Below are 24,935 nucleotides of genomic sequence, written 5' to 3' on the forward strand. Positions count from 1 at the left end.
TCCTTAGATGGGGCATAGAACAGAAGAGCATGGAGGTTATGGTACAAATATGTAAAACATTAGTAAGTCCACTGTTGGAGACCTGTATGCAGATCTGGTCACCAAGATATAGGAAAGTTGTGACTGCACTTGGGAGAAGGTTCTGAAGTGGAAATCAGTTGTGAGCTGAAATGGGATAGGCTGAGTTTTTTTTTTTTTGTTTTTCTTGAATTAGGGAAGATTGAGGAGGAACCTGGTTGAAATTTGCAAATTTCTGAGAGGAGGACGTATTTCGATGAGCACTCAAAGTCTGCATGGAAGGCTGCAGGCTGGATGCAGGAAAATGGGATTAGCATAGCTCATATTTTATGTACAGTATATGCTAAGGTTATGAGTTGAATAACGATGACTTGTCCATCACCATTTCTTTCTAACCACTCTCCCTCCAGTTACTGGGACCTTGCTATATGTAGCAGTCCTTACAAAACACAATCCTGATAGGGAACCATTTCTTGGTGTGAAATTGATAACTCAGAAGCAGTGGCAGCAGAATCAGAGTTATTATCGGAGACACATATGATGTGAAAATAGTTGTTTTGCTACAGCAATACAGTGCTGACATAAAAATTTTTATAAACTACAAAAATATATAAACAGTGCAAAATAAATCTAATGGCTATGTACATTTGCATCATCTGTGATCTTGTCCCTGATCAGCTCCTGTCTATTCAGTGTGATGTTTCCTGACCTGGACTGCACAGATGATGTTGGCCTGTGAACTGAGATGTTCGAAGTGAAATTTAAGTAAAATGAAATGTCCCTGTTTGGTTTTGAACTAAACTGGGCACAAAGCAAAAAGACATATCTCGGAAAATCAGCCACTCATCTTTCTGGGACAAGATTCTAAAAGTTTCTGTCAAATGGCTCTGTTGGTAGAGTTTCACCATGGAGACTGCAAGTGTTCAAAGAGGTAAGATTTGTTTGCACAGATTTCTTTTTTTTCTCTCTGGAGCATTAGAGCCTGAGTGTTGACTTGACAAAAATATAGAAAATGGTAACAGTCATAGGTAGGGTAGATAGCCACCGTCTTTTCCCTAAGATGGAATGTCAGATCATAAGGGGCATAGGTTTAAAGTGAGAGGTGAAAAGTTTAAAGGAGATTTATGTGGTAAGTTTTGTATTCAGAGTGGTAGATGCTCAGATCGCGCTGACAAAGTAGATAGTGGACGCAGATAAAATAGTAATGCTTAAGAGGTATGTATGCATGCACATGAACACTTAGACCATGTTCAAGCAGATAGGATTAGTTTAGATCGGAATTCTAGCCAGCATATGGATCGTGGGCATAAGGGCTTGTTTCTGTACTGTACAGTTTAATGAAGTAGTTACCACATCCTCAATAGTAATTTGGCATTAGATAGTAAATTTTGGCCTGCATGTTACTTTCACATCCTATAAGTGAATATAGCTCCATAATTGACTTCATCCAATTGGATACTTCCATTGATTCACTTCAGTTCATTACATATATACTGTTCTCAGAATATATGAGGGGTTCCTCAGACATTGGCAAATGTAAGGGAAGACTTCACCCGCTACTCAAGTATACTTTTAAATTAAGAAATTTTGGATGTTTTGTTCTGATAATAAGTAAAATGCATCATAATGTTTATTCCATATCCTATTGATCTGACCAGTACTACTGATTTAAGAAGAGTACCTATCTGAAATTAATTGCCCTAAATTTTTCCATATAACAAGTGTTGTACATTGTTGAAAAGGTTATTAAAACAAGTTTTTTCTCTTCACTGGATTTAGTTGCAGTGGACTGCACTAGTCAAATATTACCATCTTGATCATTTAGTTTGTAATAACCTTCCTGTTGATTCAAAGTTTATAATTAGATCTTGTAGCTGATAATGGTAGTCTTTCCCTCAGGTAATCCAGCAACCCCCTTAGCTGCAGTGTAATAAATGCTATTTAATACAAACATTTCTGCATTGAATAATCAATCTTCTATGGCTGCAAATGAATCTTCAAAACAAATTTCAAATAAGCTTCCTTCTCTTATATCCAAATTCTTTCTTCTATATGAAGTGTCTAACTGATGATTAATATTAGCATAATTGTTTAAACCATAGCTGAGCGAACAGAATAATGTTGACTTTTAGCTGAACAAAACCTTATTAAACATTTTCTTCAGGGCATGTCTGACCTACAATACAAAAGAAGCCTACAGTATACTAATAAGCTAAATCTTACAGCTAGATCTCCACCTCTTTGTTGCACTTATAAAGTGTCATAATCATTTTTTTCTCCTAATTCACTGGCAGTATACAAATGCTCAAAAGTTGTGATAATATCAGATCTACCTCATTTTAGTTGGAATTGCCTATTGACCAAAATTGCATAAAATCAAATAGCATAGAATCAAATCCTTCAGCCCACCACACCTTTGACAGCAAGCATGAAATAATCTATACTAATCTATACTAATCTCATTTATGAACACTTGGGTGCGTAGTCTACTCTGCCTTTGTGATTCAAGTGCTTCTCCAGGTAGCACTTAAATGTTTCTCCAGGTAGCAATGGGAAGAGGATGTAAGGCAATGTAAAGAGTAGAAACCTATGTATAACTTGCAATCACCAACATTGAGTTGGGGTTCACTGTAAGAGGCTGGTCTGACCTGATGACGTAACAAGGTGAAATTTTACTGCACTTTATGTTTTATGTTAGGTGGACAATAAAGGAATTATTGCGGTTTCCCTTTTATTTACGAAAGCCTACTTGGTGGCCTCTAATGCTCTGGGACGATTCCACTGTTATTCAACACGTCGGCCAATGCAATCCCTTTGAAACTGCCTGAGATTTGGAAGCAAAATGCCATCGCTTGGTTTGTACAAGCCGAATCCCAATTTGCACTGTGAGAAATCTCTGCGGATGACACCAGATGTTACTACATAGCAGCATCGCTCAATAGTTCCATGGCAGCAAGAGTGGTAAGTCTGCCTGAACACCCAACTGAACGTGAAAACTATCGCACGCTAAAAAGCCACCTATTACAGACTTACGGACTATCAGATTCTGAGCATGCCAAACAATTGCTTTCCTTACACAGTCTCAATGATACTAGGCCTTTGGAGCTAATGCATCACATGCTGTCTTTCCTGGGAAATTGCCATTCTTGCTTATTATTAAAGGATGCTTTACACAGTAAATGCCTGATCAAGTTCACATAATCCCCGCTAATGCATCTGTGAAGGACTATAGTGAGCTTGTTAAAATGACTGATAGTCTACATGCAGCCAGGCAGGTGAACTCCTCCTCCTTTCTCTACCTCAATAAACCAGGTCAGCAGGGCTGTGAAGCAAACAATGTCAGGTCTGTGCTTTTACCATTTTCACTTTGGTACAAACGCCACCGAAGTGCCAACTGCCTTGCATCTTCATAGAAACATAGAAATATAGAAAATCTACAGCACAATACAGGTCCTTCGGCCCACAGAGTTGTGTCGAACATGTCCCTACCTTAGAAATTACTAGGCTTACCTATAGCCCTCTATTTTACTAAGCTCCATGTAACTATCTAAAAGTCTCTTAAAAGACCCTTAGATCTCACACCTCAATATATTCTTTATTTCTGAGTTATGTTGTTTATGCAATGACAGTGGCAAATGGTCTGTTTTTGGTTGTCCTGCACTACCAGAGTGAATCTAAAGCAAGCTACTTCCAGCAGCACCTTGCTGATGAGACAGTGCTGATCACCTGCTCAAGTCCATCAACGTACAACTTCCTAACTCAAAAGACTAGAATGCCACTACAGAGAAAGAATAGCACAGCCAGAAGTCTCAGTGTCTATGCTTTTTTATTCATTTCTTTACCAATACCACGTTGCAGGATTACATCAGACTATTTCATAAACATTTAATTAATCGGTGTTTAATTTGATGGTGCCAACTGCCTTGCATGTTCGACAGTGCCAACTGCCCTGCATCTTTGACTGTGCCTGCATATTGGGACATCAGGGATCTGTGAACACCATGGGTTTCAGCTGCTGGGGTCATCTACTGTTCATCACGGACACCCTTTCAAAGCAACACTTCTTGTTCGACACGGGTGCTCAAGTGAGTGTGCTGCCAGCATCGCCTATTGATGAGAAGGAACCTCACTGGAGGCTACCAACAGCAGCAGGATCCAGACTTACGGAACATGACAGGTGCTTCAGTGGGCGACATTACACATGGGACTTCATCCTGGCTAAATTGGTTAGACTTCTACTCGGTGCAGATTTCCTGTGTGCCCAAGGACTTTTAGTCAATCTTAAGAACTGCCGGCTTGGGGATGTCAAGGACTTTGAGTAGTTACCTTGCTTCCCCAGTAAGTTCCCCACAATGACTCTGTCAAGCACAGGCACCACCGCATGTGAGTTCACTCAACTGCTGGGTGAATTCCCAAATCTCACCAAGCACACTTTCTCAACTACAGTCACAGAACTTGGGGTCAAACACCACATTTCCACAACTGGTCCACCAGTTCATGCTCACGTGCATAGACTGGACCCAGAAAAGCTGGCAACCATGAAGGCTGAGTTTGCCAACATGGAAAGGCTTAGCATTGTACACAGGTTGAATAGCTCCTATGCTTTGCTCCTCCACTTGGTCCCTAAGTCTGGTGGTGGTTGCCACCCATGAGGCGAATACCAACACTTTAATGAGGTCACCACCCCATACCATTACCCGGTTCCACAAATCCAAGACTTTTCAGCCCATTTAGCCAGAAAGTTAATTTTTTTCTGAAGTTGACTTAGTGGCTACCATCAGGTGCCTGTGTGCTCAAAAAACAATCCCAAAACAGCAGTGATAGCCCTCTTTGGCCTCCTTGAGTGTGTACGCATGCCATTTGGGCTGAGAAATGCAGCACAGACTTTCCAATGGCTGATGGACTGTGTAATAAAAGATTTAGATTTTCTTTTGTGTGCCTGGATGACATATCTGTCACAAGTGTGCCCAAATCCAAATATGTGTCACATCTCTGCACACTTTTTGAGCTCTTAAACCAACATGGGTTGATTATTATTTTTGCTACATGCCAGTTTAGGTTGTCGACCATTAACTTTTTCAACCATCACATCTCTGCAAAAGGTGAAAAGCCTCTCCCATCAACAGTTTCTGGTATTATGGATTTCCCACCACCCCTCACTACTAAAAAACTATAAGAATTTTTCGATGTGGTGAATTTCTATCACTACTTCATTCTGTGAGCTGCTGAACTTATGCTTCCCCTATATACTGCCCTTAAAGGCAATGCCTCTCATCTCACGCTTGATCTGTTAGCAGACATGACCAGAGCATTTGATGACACCAAACAAGCTCTTTCCAACACAACTCTACTGGCGCACCCATTCCACAACGCACCTATAACCATTACTACTAACGCTTCAGACTATTCTGTGGTTACTGTGGATGAACAGTTGGTTGGAGGCATGTGGTAGCAGTTCACCTTCTTCCACCAGCAGCTCCATCCCCCCAAACAGGAAGTACAGCATATTTCACCATGAGCTTCTGGTCTGTATCTGGTTCTCTGTCATTTTTGTTTTCTACTAGATGGTCACCATTTCACAGCAGCATCACTACCTGACCTATATATCCGAGTTCACAACTGACATACAACACACCAAGGAAAAAAATAATGCCGATTGACTCTCATAGCCAGGTGTGAGGCCTAACAGAGGCATGGCAGCCAACCAAGCTACTGATCCAGAAGTTCAGGCTTACTGAACAGCAGGCTTGTGATTGGCTGACATTAAGTTTGAGAAAACTGGAGTTTCTCTCCTGTGCGATGCCTCAACTGGTTTCCCTTGCCCCATGGCGCCCGCAAACTGGAAGTGGGCTGTTTTTAACTTCATTAATGGTCTCTCGCATTTGGGCTGGAAGGCCTCACAGAAAATGGTTGCGCTAAAGTTTTTGTGGCACGGCCTGCGAAAGGATGTGCATGATGGGAATGCAGCCTGTGTGAGGTGCCAGCCGGTGAAAATTACCTGTCATGTTTGGGCACCTGCTGAGACTGCTGCACAATGGTTTGACCACGTCAATGTGGACCTAGTTGGTCCCCTTTCCCCCTTCCGTGGAGTTACACACTTCCTTACCATGATTGAGCATCAATGGTGGCCACAGACATGGTTCAGGAATTCATCAGCACCTGGGATGCTCGGTTGGCACCCCATCTGGCAATTGCTCTGACCATGGTCCCCAATTCATATTAGGCAAGATTACACCATGGCGTATCACCTGCAGTCCAATGGCCTATGTGAGTGGTTTCACTGCTACTTAAAGTCTGCTCTGCTCAGAACAACACTAAAAGAGGACCATGGCTGAGTTGAATTTAATTGAATTGATTTTATTACTTACATCCTTCACATACATGAGGAACAAAAATCCTTATGTTACGTCTCCGTCTGAATGTGCAAATTATAGTAATTTGTGATAAATAGTATGTACAGTAAGATATACAACAAAACAGTCAAAATAACTTAGAAATACAATTGTGCTAGCGTGAATAAATCAGTCTGATGGCCTGGTGGAAGAAGCTGTCCCGGAGCCTGGTGGTCCTGGCTTTAATGCTGTGGTACTGTTTCCTGGATGGTAGCAGGTGGAACAGTCTGTGCTTGGGGTGACTCAGGTCCCCAATGATCCTTTGGGCCTTTTTTACACACCTGTCACTATAAATGTCCTGAATAGTGAGAAGTTCACATCCACAGATGCACTGGGCTGTCTGCACCACTCCCTGCAGTCCTGTGACTGAGGGAGGTACATTTTCCATACCAAGCAGTGATACAGCCAGTCAGAATGCTCTCAATTGTGCCCCTGTAGAAGGTCCTTAGGATTAGGGGGCTCATGCTGAACTTCTTCAAATCTGAGGTGAAAGAGGTGTTGTTGTGCTTTTTTCACCACACAGCTGGTATGTACAGATCAACTGAAGTCCTCAGTGATGCATATGCCAAGCAACTTAAAGCTGTTCACCCTCTCAACCCCAGATCCAGTGACGGCGCCAGAGAATTTTTCTTGCTGGTGCTACAGTGGGGCTGAATTATTCAGTAATGGTGCTGAGAGATGTACCCTATGGCAGGGGTCCCCAAACTTTTTTGCACTGTGGACTGGTTTAATATTGACAATATTCTTGCGGCCCGTCCGACCAGGTGGGGGGGGGGGGTGTGGTAGGGTTGCCAATGGACAAGAGTAGCAGTCAAATACGTTGTGTTTACCCCTAGAAAGACACCATGAAGCCTTGCGCGGGCACTTATGTGCACATGTGTGTACGTGTGCATGCGTGTATGTGCCCATTTTTTCTACAAATCGTTCTTGGCGATTCTGTTCAGTGAAACTACACTGTACATACATTATTTCTACTTTATATAGGCTGTGTATTTATCATATCATTCCTGCTTTTACTATATTAGTGTTATTTTCTGTTTTATGTAACACAGCGCATGAATATATTGATAAGTCAATTATAAGTCACTTATAAGTCAATAGCATCATAACATTTTAAGTAACGTTTGGATATTAAACACACAGCACATAATTTCCCCGTATGAACATATAAAATCATTGCAACACACCAATATTGTTGAATCAGTGGGAGCCCTGGGCGTGTTTCCCTGCAAAGAGACGGTCCCATCGAGGGGTGATGGGAGACAGCGATACTCGAAGGGGGTTCCTTATGTCCAGTCTATTCCGCAAATTAGTTTTCATTGCATTCATTGCAGAAAAGCCTGCTTTGCAGAGATATGTTGGAAATGGAAGCAATGTTTTCAGTGATTTTGTGGCTATCTCAGGATATTTAGTCTTGACTTTGATCCGGTATGCCGGCAGAGATGTTATGTCAAACATACTTTTCAGCCCGCCGTCATTTGCAAGCTCAAGGAGTTGATCTTCTTCCCGCGCTGACATGTATGACACGAGGGTAATGACCTCGCTTGCATTCAAGTTCAACAGTGCGTGACAGGGAATGAGGAAAGGTGCAGCTGACTCATTTCGTTTCATATCGCCAAATCATATTGTTTCCTCGGGGATCGGTAGCACATGCTTTGCTGCCCGGTACTGGTCCGTGGCCCGGTAGTTGGGGACCGCTGCCCTATGGTAATATGTATTCGCAAGGCCAGACGTGTGGCGTTCAAAAGTCAATTTCAAGCATTATGTGCCTACTATAAATGCCTCTGTTGATTCACAAGTAACAGCAATTGATAAATAGAATATAGAAGTGAACTGTGACAGTATCAACAGCATCGGAGACAACCCGGGCTACACAGAGCATAAACAAACAAACCAACAGAGCATCCGACCCACAGCACACAACGTGAATCACGCACCAATCCCGCAATCAACGTCAAATGCGTGCTTTTCAACCGAAAAACACAACACTAACCCAGAATATCCACTGCTATTCGCATTACATAGACAGACAATGCCAAAAGATACACCGTTATTAAAGACAAATAAGGCAAAAACAGATGCAAGGCTTTACCAGGAGTTGGACAAATCATACTCTGACCATGCAATACCTCAATTAATTCGGCCACTGAATTTAAAACAAATATCAACAGAATCATCGCTTGGAAGTCTAAGCAAAACTAATAGGCTTAATAGCAGTAAATGTAATAGTTTAGGATTTGCAGGAAACATAAGGACTATAGGGTACCTACCACAAAATAATAATAATAATAACCAGCATCAGTCTTGGCCCAAATTTTTAAAAAATCAACTGCACTCACCATTGATGTTTGCAGAGAAGCACGATCCATCTGCTGTTGTGATCGGTGGCGAAAGCATCAATGATTTTCTGGTTGTCAAGTGCTTTGGTCCTCCGGCTGTTTATGGCCAACAGGGCCAAGTTGCTGTTCCGAGCATCGCCGCTGCTATTCCTTAGGTAGTTTTTGAGGTGTCAGAGGCAAGAGAAACTCCGTTTGCATGAGGCAGATGTCACAGGTAGAGTCAGTGATATGCAGATTAGTTTGTATAAATCTGTAAATGCATCGCGGTAGAGTCTCATTGGAGCTAGAAATTCCACTGTGTCGTTCACTGTCTGTCCTTGCTAGAGACTCAACCACAGCTCTCATATACTCACGATTTTCTTGGACAATCTTTGCATGTCCTTTGTCAAGCATATTTCCCAATCTTGAACCGTCTTGTTTTCTCAATCTGAATTCGGCTCATGGCTCCATAGCAAACTTATGAGCTGCACTTATACGGTGGGTTTTGAAAGCTGTTGTAGCTTTTCGCCAGTTGTGGTAACCGGTGACAGTGAAGGTAGACTCAGAATGGAACCCATGTCCTCCACACAGGAAATACCTGCATGCGAAGCAGAACGAAGTATCTTTTGTGATCGAATATTCCAGTCAGTCAAACCAGCCACGAATAAAATTCCTTTGCTGATTGCCAAACTGTTGTGAGCAGTGAAGGGTACTTTTTCAATGCTGGCCGACAGGGTCCTTCCTCAGGCTGCTGGCTAACATCACTAACAGTATTCCCACTAGCACCAAGAGCAGCTTCATCCACGTTCTCTTCCGAATCCTGCTCCATTTCTTGTTCCTCTAGTTCGTCCTCACACTTCTTCGATGAACTGCTGTCGTCCTCATCCCCACTTACTTCTTTCTGCAAGTTTCCTATTACATTTTGGATCCAGTTTGTCAACATGACTTGGACCTTATGGGCTCTGACCTTTCTGACCAGACTTCCTTGAGGGACCTTGTCTTCATAAAACCCTCAATTCATATCCAGAGTTACCTGAATTTGCCACCCTTAACCTTTACCCTTATGGGTATATATTCACCTGACTCTAAATGCTTCCCTTTTAAAAGACTTCCACTTACCAGAAAAATATAGATTTATTTCAAATAGAAACAGCCTGAGAACACCTGGCACATCCTGTCTCATGACATTGAAATTAGCCTTCCTCCAATTCAGCTACTTCTGCAATATCCTTATCCCTTCACATAATGACTTTGAAATTTACCCAAGGGGTTTTGGAGATCACCCCAAAGTGTTTGCCTCGATCATTCTGTCTACTTACCCAGTTTCATTCCCTGGAATTAGGTCCAGGTTGGCTCTGTGCCTCATCGTACCAGTACAAAAGCATTCCTGGATGTAATCAAAATTTTGTCTAATCCTTTCAGAGTGAGTAGAACCTCATTAATGCTGGACGTACTGAAACTCCTTAATAACCATAACCATATAACCATATAACAATTACAGCACGGAAACAGGCCGTCTCAGCCCTTCTAGTCTGTGCCGAACTCTTACTCTCACCTAGTCCCACTGATCTGCACTCAGCCCATAACCCTCCATTCCTTTCCTGTCCATATCCGATAATCTAACTGCATTTCTTTTACACCTCGCTGTGATTTCCTACTTATTTCCCCACAGTGCAGAATACCCCCGTGGCCATTCCCCTCAATAGCAAGTATACCAGATTGGAAACTGTCTGTGGGGGGGGCGGGGGGAAGGAGAGAGAATGACCTACCGAGGGAGGACGACAATGACATTGCTTCTGTCTTGTGGCCCAAAAGCAAGGGGAGAGAAGAGGAGAGCAGTGGAGATAGGGATCTCAATAATGAGGGGACTTTATATGATGTCTACCAGGTGCTCGGGTCAGGAGGATCTCAGATCAAGTCCACGGCATTCTTAAGGAGCAGAGGTCATGGTACATAATAGCACAGCTAGGAAAAGGATGAAGTCCTGAAAAGTTAATACTGGGAGCTAGGTAGGAGGCTGAAAAGCAAAACATGAGTGGTAGTAGCCTTGAGACTGCTGTCTGCGCCACCTGTCAGTGAGGGTAAGAGTAGGTTGATATTGCAGGTGAGTGTGTGGCTGAAGGGTCAGTGTTTCAGATTTGTAGATCATTGGGATCTCTTCAAGGGAAGGAACAATCTATACAAAAGGGACGAGTTACATCTGAACTTGATGGGTTCAGTGCCCTTGTGGGTAGGTTTGCTGGAGCTGTTGTGCAGGGTTTAAACTAGTGTGACAGGTGGATGGAAACCAGAGTAAATAGGTCAGAGGTGTAAAGGTAGATGCAACCTGTAGCGATCAGTTGGATGGGTTGAAATGTGTCTAATGTGGGAAGTATCAGAAACAAAGCTGATAAACTCAGAGCATAGGTTAGTACATAGAACTACGATGTGTGGCCATTACAGAGAGTTGGCTGTCATAAGGGCAGGAATAGCTGCTGGATGTTCCAGGGTTTATATGTTTCAAAAGAGACAGAGAGGGAGGTGGAAGAGTTGGGGAAGGTATTGCTAATCAAGGACAGAATCACAGCTACAGAAAGGGAGGACATGATGGTGGGATTATCAACTAAGTCAGCGTGGGTGAAAGTCAGAAACAGGAAAGGAGAAATCACTCCATTGGGAGTATATTATAGACACCCCCTCCCCATAGCAACAGAGTCACTGAGGAGCAAATTGGGAGGCAGATTTTTGCAAAAGTACAAAAATAACAGGTTGTTTTCATGGGAGATTTCAACTACCCTAATACTGATTAGTGCATAAGGTTTGGATGGGGTAGAGTTTGTAAGATGCCTCCAGGAAAAATTTCTAACATAATATGTGGTCAGACCAACCAAATGAGAGACCATACTGGAACTTGTACCAGGTCAGGTGACATATTTCTGTGGGTGAGCATTTCAGAGACAGTGACCACAACTCCCTGAACATTGCCTTAGCCTTAGAGAGGGCTAGGTAACAACAGTATGGGAAAATAGTTAAATGGGGAAGGGCTAACTATGATTTCTATTAAGCAAGAACTTGGGAGCATAAATTAGGAACAGATGTACTTTGGAAAATGCACAACAGAAATGTGGAGGCTGTTTAGGGAGCACTTGCATGAAGTTTTGGATAGGTTTCTCACATTGAGGCAAGGAAATAGTGGTAGGATGAAGGAACCGATGTTGACAAGAGAAGAGGAGCATCTCATCAAGCGAAAGAAGGAAGCAGACAGGATATATCTCATGTTACTATGGGAAATAAGGGAAGTGATTGATGCACCTTTGGCAACAATATTTAACCTGACTGGCCACAGGAGTAGTACCAGAAGTTTGGAGTCTGGCAAATGTTATTCCTTTATTCAATAAAGATAAGAGGGATAACCTTGGGAATTATAGACCAGACAGATTTATATCAACATTGAGCAAACTATACTGGACATAAAACAGCTTTTACAATTATTGCCTCCTCAGAAACATTCTGTGACCATGATAAACCACTTGAAGTGGAACAGAAGTAGAAGTGCATGCTACTAATAGTACATAGAAATGAGGAGAAACAAGAAATTAACTTTAAGCAACATACACAAAATGCTGGTGGAACGCAGCAGGCCAGGCAGCATCTACAGAAAGAAGTAAGAAGAGTCTCAACTGGAAATGTCGATGGTACTTCTTCCTATAGATGCTGACTAGCCTGCTGCATTCCACGAGCACCTTGTGTGTGTTGCTTGAATTTCCAGCATCTTCAAATTTTCTCGTGGTTGCGTTAAGAAATTAACTTTTATTGGATATAATGTGTTTAATTGCATAATGGTGCTGATGCTTTGCAATACTTCAACTAAGCGAAAAATGTTTTTTTGTTGATTTTCATTTGTACTCAGTGTATGAGGTTTCTTGCTTAAGTGTCCAATAATACACTTAAAAGCAAGAAGCCTTATACATTGAGCATTGACGGATGTCAGTTGTCCTGATACCATTCCTCCATGACTGCAATCTCCTCGTGAAAACTTTCATCCTGCTCATCAGTGACAGTGCCAAAGCATGTTGTCAACCAGCTGTACATAGTTTGGTGCTCTGCAGATGCCAAGAAAATTTTCAACAGCATCCCTCAATGTTTTCCATTCAACCTTCCCTAGTCCCACTAGAAATTCCTCAAATTGTTTGTCATTGATTTGTGGACCAGCAAAAATGCTTTCCTTAACCTTGGCATCAGTTACTCTGGGATACATCTGTCTCAAATATCGAAATGCTTCACAAAATGTTTTGTACCTGGTGACAGCAGATTCCATCATTACAGTCTTGAATCCAGTAATTCTGATTTTGCTTTTGACTACCTTATCTCTGACCAATTATTTAACTCAAATTGAGTTAACAAATGAGGCTCACTCAACATAAATGGTTCAAGATCTGTATCAGTAACAGTGGTGTTTTTCATTCCTGGTTCATGTACCATGGCATCTTTGTCTGCCTCCTTTAGACTCCATGTCTCTGGTGGCTTCAGTACTGGAAGATTATGATCATGCGGCATGGGTCTTGTGGCTGAAGGGAGATTTAGCAGAGAAACCAGATACACTGGTCAGTCTGAAGTAGCATGTCTATCATATGATCCTTCTGCTCTCACCATATGATCAGGACAGTGAACGGGATTGACTTCCAAGTACCTCTGAGCTAGGCACTAAAATCGGCAGTGCATGTTGCTCAACAAATGTGAGGAGCCCAGGCTTTGTCTTGGTCTCCAATTTTACACCTGAAGTAGAGAAAACAGGCTTTTTAAAAAAGAGGAGATTAAAGTGTATACTTCCCACAAATATAACAGAAAGCATCGCGACTCCTGCAACATTGGTGAGACAATTTGCTATCACAAATACAATGACTTTATTATAATGAGTACACACAATATGCTATGTGCATCAACGTGATTGCAAACTGATATACATGTAAACATAGAACTCTGTGTGTGTGTGTGACAGATGCTTTTATAGCCTTTCAAAAACCTATCCTGCAATGCAGCATCTACCCTACAAAATCATGCCCATGCATGCCTGGACAAGATAGAAAAATTTTCAGCTTACATTGTGCACAACATTTCAATTGACTTGAATTATGATTTAAAATAGCAAATATAGGTGTGAGGGCTTTCTTGTTTTATGTTACTGCGCAGGCTTATAAAATGGCTTTACTGTGATAATAACTGCGATTTTATGAGTTCTCTTTCTCTCTGCTTGTTTGGGTTATATTATTGATAAGAGAGATAATGAACCAATAGGTGTCCAGGTTATTCTTTTTGTGGGTGATATTCTGTCTCATATGGCTGGGAACCGTGTGGTTTGGCAGCTTTTCGGGAGGAGACCTGGAGAAGAAGGACATGCTGGGCGCACTCTGGTAGACCACTGTGGTTGGTCCCGAGCGGCCAGTCAAGGGGGTCGGAGGAGATCAGCTTGGTGGAAAGAGGACCCCGTTAATTGAGCTCCAACGGTTGTGCATGAAGTTGTTGAACTCTGATAAGTCTGGCGCCTTTTACTTTCCCTTTTATATTGTATCTCTATTAATTATATAGTTCCAGTAAGATTTATAAAGTGTAATCTGTAAATCATACATTGTGTGCTGTCTGATATTTGATGTGTGAGTTTGTGCCAGGTGGCATTACACAGCAACTACACAACTGTGAGGCACGGTTTGGCGGGCGGACAGGGTTTCCCTAGATAAACACGAGCCGATAGACCTGAGCGTAACATTAGTGGGGGCAGCGTCCGGGGTTGAATTGTGTGTAAGCTGTAAAAATCGCCATGTTAAGTAGTGCGGAGATGGACCGGGATAAGATTGCAAGCTGGTGTGAGCTCGAGGACGTATCGGTGAATCATGCGTGCGTGTTAAGTGGGGTGGATTTCCGCACTTTGGAAGAAGTGCTAGTGCGAGGATTGAGTCTGATTAAAGCTATCGGCAAGGTAGAACTGATAGCTAGAAAGTGCGATAAAGAAGTGGAATCCAGCTGGGTGTTGGTTCGTGCAAGTGCAGACGTCATGACGTTGGAACTGCCAGTGACGGTCAGCGTCCCAGGGGAGGCGGGGCCGTGGGGCCTCCACACCCTCCCGGAGGACGAATGTGAGGAGACACCAGAGGAGGAGTTAGATGAGACACCAGGGGAGATGCCAGTAGCCAGTGGTGGAGGGTTGAAGAAATTTGCAAGGGAACAAGTTCTCGGGGTAATGAGGGAAGAGGGGCAAGAGGGGTCAGAGTGGGAAAGATTAGCCAGGCACCGTCCCCCAGCTAGAAGTGAGACCTCCAAGCTGGCAGCCGCCATTACCTCCCTGGGCTCAAAGCCGAGAATTTTCTCAGGAGCCACGCCCACCCTGGAAGGGGAGGATGATTATGAGTCATGGATCGAAAACACGTTCCAATTGTTAGAGGAGTGGCCAGGCTCGGATAAGGAAAAGAGACAGTGATTGGTGGAAAGTTTGCGGGGAGTGGCGGCTGGTGTCGTCCAGGGCTGAAAGCTGAACAGCGCTCGGCTTCCCTGGCGGAGTATCTGGAAGCTTTGGAGGGTGCATCTGGATTGATGGGAGGTTCCTGGGAGCTTTTAGTGGAGTTTCAAAAATGCAGCAGGGAAGAGGGGAAAAGCTCTCAGAGTACATTCTTCGGCTAGAGATAATGCTTAATGAGTTGCGGCGCCAAGGGGTAGTGAAGGAGGATGAGGTGGCGAAGTTAAGGATGAATCAGATATCTAGGGGTTCCCTGGGGGAGGACAAGGTGGCTTGGAGTCTCCGACAGTCCTGTAAAAGGAGCCCCCCTCCATCATTCGGTCAGCTGATTAGAGAGGTGTGGGAGGATGAGAGGGCATTGGGCTGGAGAGAGGGCTCTGGCCACCGGGGGCAATCCTCAGCTGTCTAGGAGGTGGTGGCAGGGTTGAAAACCCAGCGACCCAAGGGGTCCCAGGTGGGTAGGGACCCCTCGCATGAGTGGATTGACAGGGAGAGCACCCCCTTCAGGGTGCGGGCCACTTAGAGGACTGGGAGTGGTGGGCGTCCCGGGAGGAGAGGGGCGGTGGGTAGTGTATGCTATAACTGTAGGATAGAGGGGCATTTCCGGCGGGAATGTGAATGGAAGGAGGTGTGCCACAGCTGTGGGGAAGAGGGACACTTCCAGAGGGATTGTGAGAGACAAGAAGCCCCGTGAAGGGCAAGCCCCCGGGTGGCTAAGAAGAGAGAGGTGTCAGGAAACCTAGGAGAGACTCAATGAGGGAACGGACTGGTCTGTGGAGGAACACGTTCCCCGAAATCTGCCATGAGACCTCCGCAGCACAAGCCCTTATTCCGGGCAGTTTAGTGGTACCCTATGGATAGAGGGAATCCTCGACATTGGGTCGCAGGTCAGCTTATTGTACCGGTCGTTATACAACAAATATCTAAAGCATTTGCCAGTAACCGCGTTTAATGCCCTGGAGATTTGGGGTATAAGTGATGGTGATTACCTGTACGATGGGTGCCTGTCAGTGAGATTGGAATTCTTGGAGGGCGATGTGGGAGTGATGGAAGCCCTTGAGACGTTAGTGTTGGTTTGTCCAGATCCAGTGGAAGCAGGTGGCACTGCCCTTCTGGTGGATACTAACACCCCTCTTGTGCGACGGCTCCTGGAAGCCTGTAAGGAGAAGGTGAGGGAGAACTTTCTGGAGACCCTCTCGGTACACCCAGTGTTTCAAGCGGTGTTCAAAGAAGCGGGTGACGACAGGGGGCTGGATCCTGGGTTCAAACGAGAGACTGTGTGGTGTACTCAAGCGGGGCCTAAAGTGATGCGACCAGGGGATGTGGCATTAGTGTTGGGGACCCCCAGAGTACCAGCGGGCGAGGCCCTGTTAGTAGACGCTCTGGAAGACCTTGAAGGGGAGTCCTGGTTCCCGGCTGGGGTGCTGGTGAGATCTGAATTGCAGAGGCCCTTGGTTGTACAGGCACGCCGGATGGGGGTGATTGTAAGGAACACAACGGAGAGGGAGATCACCTTTAAGCGCGGGATGCCCCTCGTGCACTTGTTCCTGGTGACGGTGATGTCTAGCGCCCCTGTGAGGCCCTCGGGAGGAAAGCTATTGGAGAACAGGGGGCACCTGACCGAGGAGGCCTTTAATTTTGAGGACTCCCCTGATCCGTCAGAGTATAAGAGAAGGCTGGTGGAGAAGATATTGAAGCTAGAAGATGTCTTTTCTCAGAGCAAATTTGATGTGAGTTGTTCCAAGAGCCCGAATTGGAGTTTCCAACTAGTATGGGGACTCTGCGGAGGTGTGGGACGGAGGAAGAGCCCACCGCAAAGGACATGGGCCCAGGCCCTGCCCCGGAAAGGGATACTGATTTGGAAGACGATGATTTGGATGTATGGTACCTATTTCTGTTTGTTAATTCCCCAGTACTGGAAGAAGAGGCTCCTGACCCTTCCCCCACTAAGTAAGATGAGAGGAGGGAGTGTGTTGGGGGGCAGCCTGGGATACAGCTGGCCTTGGAGGGAGAGAGGGGTGGAACCAGAACCTGAGACAGAGGGCTCCGAGTTGAGGAGGGATCCCAGTGAGGGAGCGGGCGAAGGTTCGACAGGTAGACCCGGGGCGTCTCCAGTGGTGTCTGAGCTGGAAGGGTCACCAGAGGAGGTACCGAGGTCTCAGAGAAGTAAGAACCCCCCAGGAGAGGTTGACCTATGTAGTGCCAGGAGAACAGGGTGTGATCTCTACCGCCTTGGGAAGTTATGTCACTGCTTTACGCACCTGGGTTGGGTTTTGTGTTTTGCAAGGAGGATTAGTGAACTCCTTTAATGTCATGAGGACATGACTTTATTTGGTGGGGGGAGAGTGTAAGGGGTTTCTTCTTTTATGTTACTGTGAAGGCTCATAAAATAGCTTTTCTGTAATAATAACTGCGATGTAAGGAGTTCTCTCTCTCTCTCTCTGCTTGTTTGGGTTATATTATTGATAAGAGAGAGAATGAATCAGTAAGTATCCATGTTATTCCTTTTGTGGGTGATATCCTGTCTCATATGGCTGGGAACCGTGTGGTTTGGTGGGCTTTTCAGGAGGAGACCCGAAGGGGAAGAACATTCTGGGCGCGCTCTGGTTGACCACTGTGGTTGGTCCCGAGCGGCGAGCCGAGGGGGTCGGAGGGGATCGAATAGTGGGAAGAGGACCCCGTTAATTGAGCTCCAACGGTTGTGCACAAAGTGGTTGAACTCTGATAAGTCTGGCACCTTTTACTTTCCCTTTTATATTGTATCTTTATTGATTACATAGTTCCAGTAAGATTTATAAAGTGTAATCTGTAAATCGTACAATGTGTGCTGTCCGATATTTGATGTGTGAGTTTGTACCAGGTGGCATTACACAGCAACTACGCAAACCGTGAGACACGGACGGGGTTTCCTCTAGATAAACACGAGCCAGTAGACCTGACCGTTACATAGGCAATTACAAGACAATGGTGTGTGATAGGGAAACCTCAGGGTGATTTTCATGATCACTAGCCCAAAATCCATAAGTTACACCCAGAAGAATTCAGGAAACAAAACATTTGTTTTCTGGTGCTATTGGAGAAGATTCTTAGGGACAGGACTTACAAGCATTCTGAAAAACATAGTCAGTAAGGCTTTGTGAGGGACAAACTATGTCTCACAAGCTTGATTGAATTCTTTGAAGAAGAGACAACACAAATTTATGAATGTGAAGAAGTGGATGTAGTGTATATTGATTTTAGTAGGACATTCAATAAGGTTCCCCTTTTTAAGGCTTATACAGAAAGTCAGAAGGCATGGAGTCTAGGGAAACTTGACTGCGTGTATTCAGAATTGGCTTGCCCAACATAAGGCAGAGGTTAGCTGCAGATGAGGCATATCCTGCCTGGTGTTTGGTGAGCAGTGGTGTTCCACAGGGATCCATTTCTGGACCCCTGGTCTTTGTGATTTTCATAAATGACGTGAATGGGGAAGTGGACGGGTGGGTTAGTAAGTTTACAGGTGACAAGAAGATTGGTGGTGTTGTGCATAGTGTAGAAGGTTGTCATAAGTTACAATGAAACATTGATATGATGCAGACATGGGCTGAGAAGTGGCAATGCAGTTCAGTCTGGAAACGTGTGAAGTGTTTCATTCTGGAAGGTGAAATTTGAAGGCAGAGTACAAGGTTAATGATAGGATTCTTAGCAGAAACACAAAAAAATCTGAAGATGTTGGAACTCCAAGCAACACATACAAAATACTGAAGGAACTCGCTAGGCCAGGCAGCATCAATGGAAAAGAATACGGAGTCAATGTTTGAGCCGAGACCCTTCATCATTACTGGGAAAAAAATGGGAAGTCAAAGCAGAAAAGGTGGAAGGAGGGGAGGAAGAAGTACAAGGTGAAACGTGATAGGTGAAACCAGGAGAGGGAGGGTTGAAGTAAAGAGCTGGCAATTTGATTGGTGAAAAATATGAAAGACTGGAGAAGTGGTAATCTGATAGGAGATGGTAGAAGACCATGGAAGAAAGGGAAGGGGGAGGAACACCAGAGGGAGGTGATGGACAGGAAAGGAGATAAGCTGAGAGAGGGAAATGGGAATGGGGGAATAGTGAAGGGGAGGCAATTATTGGAAGTTCGAGAAATCGATGTTCACGCCATCAGATTGGAGGCCACCCAGACAGAACATAAGGCATTGATCTTCCAACATGAGTGTGGTGTTATTGCTGTGGATTGACATATGAGAAATGGGTGGCCTCTGGGAGATAATTGCTTTTTCTGGTGGATAGAGTGTAGGTGCTCGTCGAAGTGGTCTGCCAATCTACGTCAGGTCTTACTGATATACAGGTGGCCGCAGCGGGAGCACCGGATACAGTAGACGATCCCAATAGACTCACAGGTGTAGTGTCATCGGGAAGGACTGTTTGGGGCCCTGAATGGTAGTGACGTAGGAGATGTAGGGACAGGTATGGCACTTGTTCCACTTGCAAGGTTAAGTACCAGGAGGAAGATCAGTGGGGAGGGATAAAAGAACAAAGGGATCCCTGCGGAAAATGGAAACTGGTGAGGAAAGGAAAGATGTGCTTGTTGGTAGGATCCCATTGGAGATGGATTCTCAGCCGTGTGGTGGGACAGAGGGATCTTGTGGCCCCTCAAAGTTGTCACGCAAGTGCATAGGTTCTTTAAGAATGTACTTGGTTTGCTAGATTTCATTAGTTACGGGATTGAGTTCAAGAGGCACAAGGTAATGTTGCAGCTGTATAAAACTCTGGTTATGCTACAGTCGGAGGATTGTGTTCAGTTCTGGTCACCTCATTATAGCAAGGACGTGGAGCCTTTTGAGAGGGTGCAGAGGAGATTTACTAGGATGCAGCCTGGATTGAAGGACATGTTTTACGAGCAAAGGGGGATGAGATGTGGCTTTATACAGCTGAATAAGATGATAAGAGGCTAAATAGAATGGACAGACAGCATCTTTTTTTCCCCAGAGAAGTAATGGTTAACACAAAAGGCCATAATTTGAAGGTGATTGGAGGAAAGTATAGGGAGGATGTCAGAGACAGTTTTATTACACAGAGAGTGATAAGTGTAGGAAACATGCTGCAAGGGTTGGTGGAACAGGCAGTTATGTTAGGGATTTTTATGAGACTCTTAGATAGGCACATGATGAAAGAAATTGGAGTACTATGAGAGGGAAGGGTTAGGTTGATCTTGGAGTAAGTTAAACGGTCAGCACAACATTGAGTACTGAAGCTCCAGTTCTGTAATTTGTTCTACGGTTTATATTTGCTACTTTGTATCCAAATGAAATTTAAGAGACCAGTAGTATAATCCCAATCTCTATACTCAAATGAGCATCTAGGAGTCTCCCTCAATATTGCAGTGATGGTCTCCTTCCTCAATGTTTATGACCCCTTCTGCTTTATCGCCCTTCTACCATCACAGTGAAGCATCTACAGGTTTGTATATCCGTGATTCCCATCGAGGGAGGGGGGGCAGTAAGGGAAATAAAGGTTGTCAAGGGCATTAAAGATTCTTGGGGGGGCAGTGGTAAGTGGCACCCTAACTTGAGGTATGACACCTGACCGACCGTGTCAACTTGCTGCTGTTGTCAACATTCCCATTATGTGCTAATTTTTAAAAATTTTATTTTAATATCCGAAATCTCTTGATATCGATTCCGCGCGGACAAAGCGCGAGACCTCACCCGTGTGCCACTCATGGCAGAAAATCTTTCCCTAATTTTTAATTTTAATTTTGCCCTGTTAATGACAGATAAATACAAATGGCGTGATCTTTAGGAGTCAGAAAGTTGTGAAGGCTTGAATTTTATTCCTGCTAAGAAACAGAAACTACAGAAAGTGGCCAATGCAATATCCTGTACCTAGAGGACAACTTTATTCCATTCCCATCAGATCAGCGACATTCCATATGTCTTTTTTGTAATACTTTACAGTCTAATGAAGCCAAGAAACCATCAAGATTGCAGGAACACTCCCATAAAAAACACCCCGTAAAGGCTACTTATGGTATTACTCAGTTTCAGAAGATAAAAGAAGCATTTGAAAAGCATTGCACACTCAAGTCATTTGCCAAGAAAGCTAAAAATTACCTTGATAGTGGTCTCATTGCATCTTATAACATCTCCAAAATGATAGCAAAGTGTGGAAAATCTCATACGACTGGTGAAAGATTAATAATGCTTGCTATATCCGAAGTGCTCACCATTGTTTTCAAAATGAATACCAGTATTTTAAAATCAATTCCTCTGAGTAATAACTCTGTAGCTTGTCATATTGACAAAATGAGTGAAAACATTGAGTATCACCGATACACAAAGGTACAAGAAAAAGAATTGGGATAAAACTGGATGAGTCGACTGTACGAAATATTGCTAACGGCATATGTACAGTTTATCAAAAATGGAAAAGTTCATGAAGAGATTCTATTTGTGAAAAGTTAAAAACAAATATCAACAGAGAATCAATCTACAATGAGCTCACAATGTATATTGAGGATAAAAGTATTCCGATTAGGAACATGAATTCTTGTGCAGCAGATGGAGCACCATATATGACAAGTCGCCATGCTGGTTTAGTGGCATCTATGAAAAAGAAATTCCAAGTCTGTTTGCAATCCATTGTGTAATTCATCGTCAACATCCTGCAGCCAAAAACCTCAGCAATGACTTTTTTCAAGCATGACTCTTGTAATTGATGCTATCAACAAAATTAAAGCTCATCCCTTGTGTGTGTGTGGCTTCCGTCAGTCGTGTCGACCATGGGTGCTGCACCTCTGGTAGTTACTGTGACTGGTCTCTCCAGGGCACACGTCAGGGCAGAGTTGATATGGAGATCCGTCTGTTGCCCATGCACCTCCACGCTGATGACAGGTCCAAAGGAACGATGAAAGTCGATACAGTTTGGTGCCAGCAGGAGTTGCTGTGCCAGTGCTGCGTACAGCAGTCAACCGCCTTCGAGACTCCGACTCCGGATTTTTCCTCGGGGTTTACTCCCAAAGCCTTTTCCGTGAGCAGGTTTTTTCCTACAAGGCAGCAGAGGTTTGAAATCGGAGTTTTCCCTCTTCTAGATGAGCTACCATCCATGATTAATGAGCCCCATCTGCCCGGAGCAACTGGTTTTAAGGCGCCAATGGCCTGCCTTTGCCCCTTCTCCTGTCAGTGAGAACAGCACCACCGGGCATAAGAACGTGAAGGCCAGGAGTTGGACTTGGTTGTCAGAGGCTGTTTGAGACGCACGCCATGAAGTGCATTTGTTTAGCAGTGGGAGCTCGTCCCCACTACCACCCTTTGGCTATGACTACCTTTAGATAGCGGAGATATTCCCTTAATTTTGCCAGTTATGCCAAGATAATGATGAAGAGTTTGAACACTTACTCTTCACACTGAAGTGCGTTGACTGTTAAAAGGCTGCTGTTTAAAATGTTTCTTTGATCTCTTAGACACTGTGGTTGAATTTTTGCTCAAAGTCGACAAGAGCTTAGGAAACAAGATTGAACTTCTATGTGGAGATATGGCATGCCTAGCTGATCTGTGCAACAAAATGAACATTCTAAACATGAAACTACAGGGTGTAAATTTCAACTTAATCCAGGCAAAAAGTGCAGTGTCCATTTATTTTGGAAAATTGGAAATATATAAGCAAAACATTGGGAGGAGAATGTTCTCACAGTCTCCCTGCATGGGAAGTTTGCAACTATCTTTCACAGATGGTTATTTGTAAGAATACTGCTTACACCTGCAGTCACTGAAGGATTTTCAGAATTGATTCAAGGATTTGAACAATCTGGAATTTCCTGACTGGGTAATTAATCAATTTCTTTGCAAGGTTGGAGAACAGGAAAAGAGCTTGCAAGAAGTTTTATCGAAATTCAGAATGATGAAGATGCAGAAATGCCTTTCAAAAATGTCAGCTTTTGTGGTATGTGGCTACACTGTCATACAAAGTATCCTGGTCTTTGGAGAAGAGGCAAACTGCTCTTCATTGCATTTCCATCCTCCTACCTTGTTGAAAGAGGCTTCAGTTCAGAGAACCATATACTCACAAAAAACAGAAACCGCTTGGACATTGTTAAGTGTGGGTACTTAAGGCATTTACTGTCAGAACTTGAACCAGATATCTCAACTCTGGCTAAAAACCACCAAGCTCAAGGATTACATTGATGTTGAAGCTGCTGTACATCACACAGGTACTGTGTAAGCCAGGTTTAAAGGCAAATAAAAATTTAAGGCAGAATCATTTTTCTCATGCTACCATATAGGAGACATATTTTTACACTCTGGGGGCACCAGTAAGTATATTGTGCCAAAGAGAGGCATAGGTGCTTTGTGGAAGGGGCGGGGTATTGGGCTAAAAGAGATTTGGAAGCACTGATGTTTATCCTCAGATGATGAATTTGCAGACTTGTCCATTATTTGGCAACATTTGATGATTCCAACAATATCATATTCCCATATATTGTTCAGCACTCAGTGTTTAACTGCCTCAGTGGTCAAATTTCTTGCATTAATATTGATGCATTTTATCCCTCCAATCTAGCTCTTTGCTTAATCATGCCCATATTTCTTGTCAGTAGAGGACATCACTGACTGACCTGTTGGTATGGGAATGGGAAGATGAATTGAAATAGGTGGCTATCAGGAGGTTGGAGGCCAAATGCAGGCTGGAGGAGCAACACGTCATATTTTGTCTGCATGGTCTCCAACCTGATGGCATAAACATAGATCGCTTTAACTTCTGGTAACCTCTCCCCTCTGTGTTCTCCCCTATCCTTTTTATTTGTTTCTCCCCATTCTGTCAGCCCTCTATCTTCTTTCTGTCACTCTCTCTCCCTCTCTATTCTATGGAGTGGCTACAGAACATGCTCAAGCATGGGGGTGAGCAGCCAGAAGTCACTTGCGCACTGACACAAGTGACATACTGTAGGGAGAGAAAGGCATACAGTATTGTAGAGTGAATAGAGGGAGCGAGGGAAGAAGTTAAAAAGCAGGAGGAAAGATCTCTGGATTACTTCCAGAGGTATATGCTCGTGAGTAGGATTAAGAAGATATACAAATGAATGCATGATTGAAAAATTTATGTAAAAGGCAGGGATTTTTGGACCATTGGAATGCAGAAGACAGTGACAGCAAACTAAATAGACATGATAATAGGCAGGATAGTGACAAGCAAGCAGGAAAGCTTTTTGGATTAAATCACTTTTCAGTGGAAGAGATATGAAAAGTGAGTTAGATGAACTGAGGGTTTGGTTAACTACCTGGGACTAAGACATTATAGTCATTATAGAAACATGGCTAAGTGGGGACATTTATGGTAGCTTAATGTTCTGGGGTTCAAGTGCTTTAAGCAAGGTATAGGTTGAGGAAAAAGAGGAGGGGATTTGAATTTTTGATTAAGAGGAATGTCACAGGTTGTCATAATAAGGGATATTAGCTTTCCTAATATAGACTAGGACTGCCACACTGTTAAGGGCTAATAATGTTGATTACCTCTTATCCAAAATGCTTGGGGCTGGATGTGTTTCAGATTTCAGATATTTTCAGATTTTGGAATATTTGATCTATATAACAAGAGAGCTGGGGGATGGGTCCCAAGTCTAAACATAAAATCCATTTATATTAAATATACAGCTTATACATTTTATCCTGAAGGTAGTTTTATATAAGATTTTTAATAAGTTTTTGCATGAAGCAATAGTATGTACATTGAACCATCTGAACT

At 43.6% G+C, this 24,935-nt stretch overlaps 1 non-coding gene across 1 annotated transcript; it reads right to left on the reverse strand.

Moving 5' to 3' along the window:
• Positions 1-20,807: 20,807 nt before the first annotated feature.
• LOC140195757 (U11 spliceosomal RNA) lies at positions 20,808-20,933 on the reverse strand. Its single transcript, XR_011885544.1, has one exon. It is a non-coding gene; the product is annotated as a U11 spliceosomal RNA (small nuclear RNA).
• Between the last annotated feature and the right edge of the window lie 4,002 nt (positions 20,934-24,935).

Source organism: Mobula birostris, chromosome 3 (assembly GCF_030028105.1).
Source record: "Mobula birostris isolate sMobBir1 chromosome 3, sMobBir1.hap1, whole genome shotgun sequence".
NCBI classification, from domain to species: Eukaryota; Metazoa; Chordata; class Chondrichthyes; order Myliobatiformes; family Myliobatidae; genus Mobula; species Mobula birostris.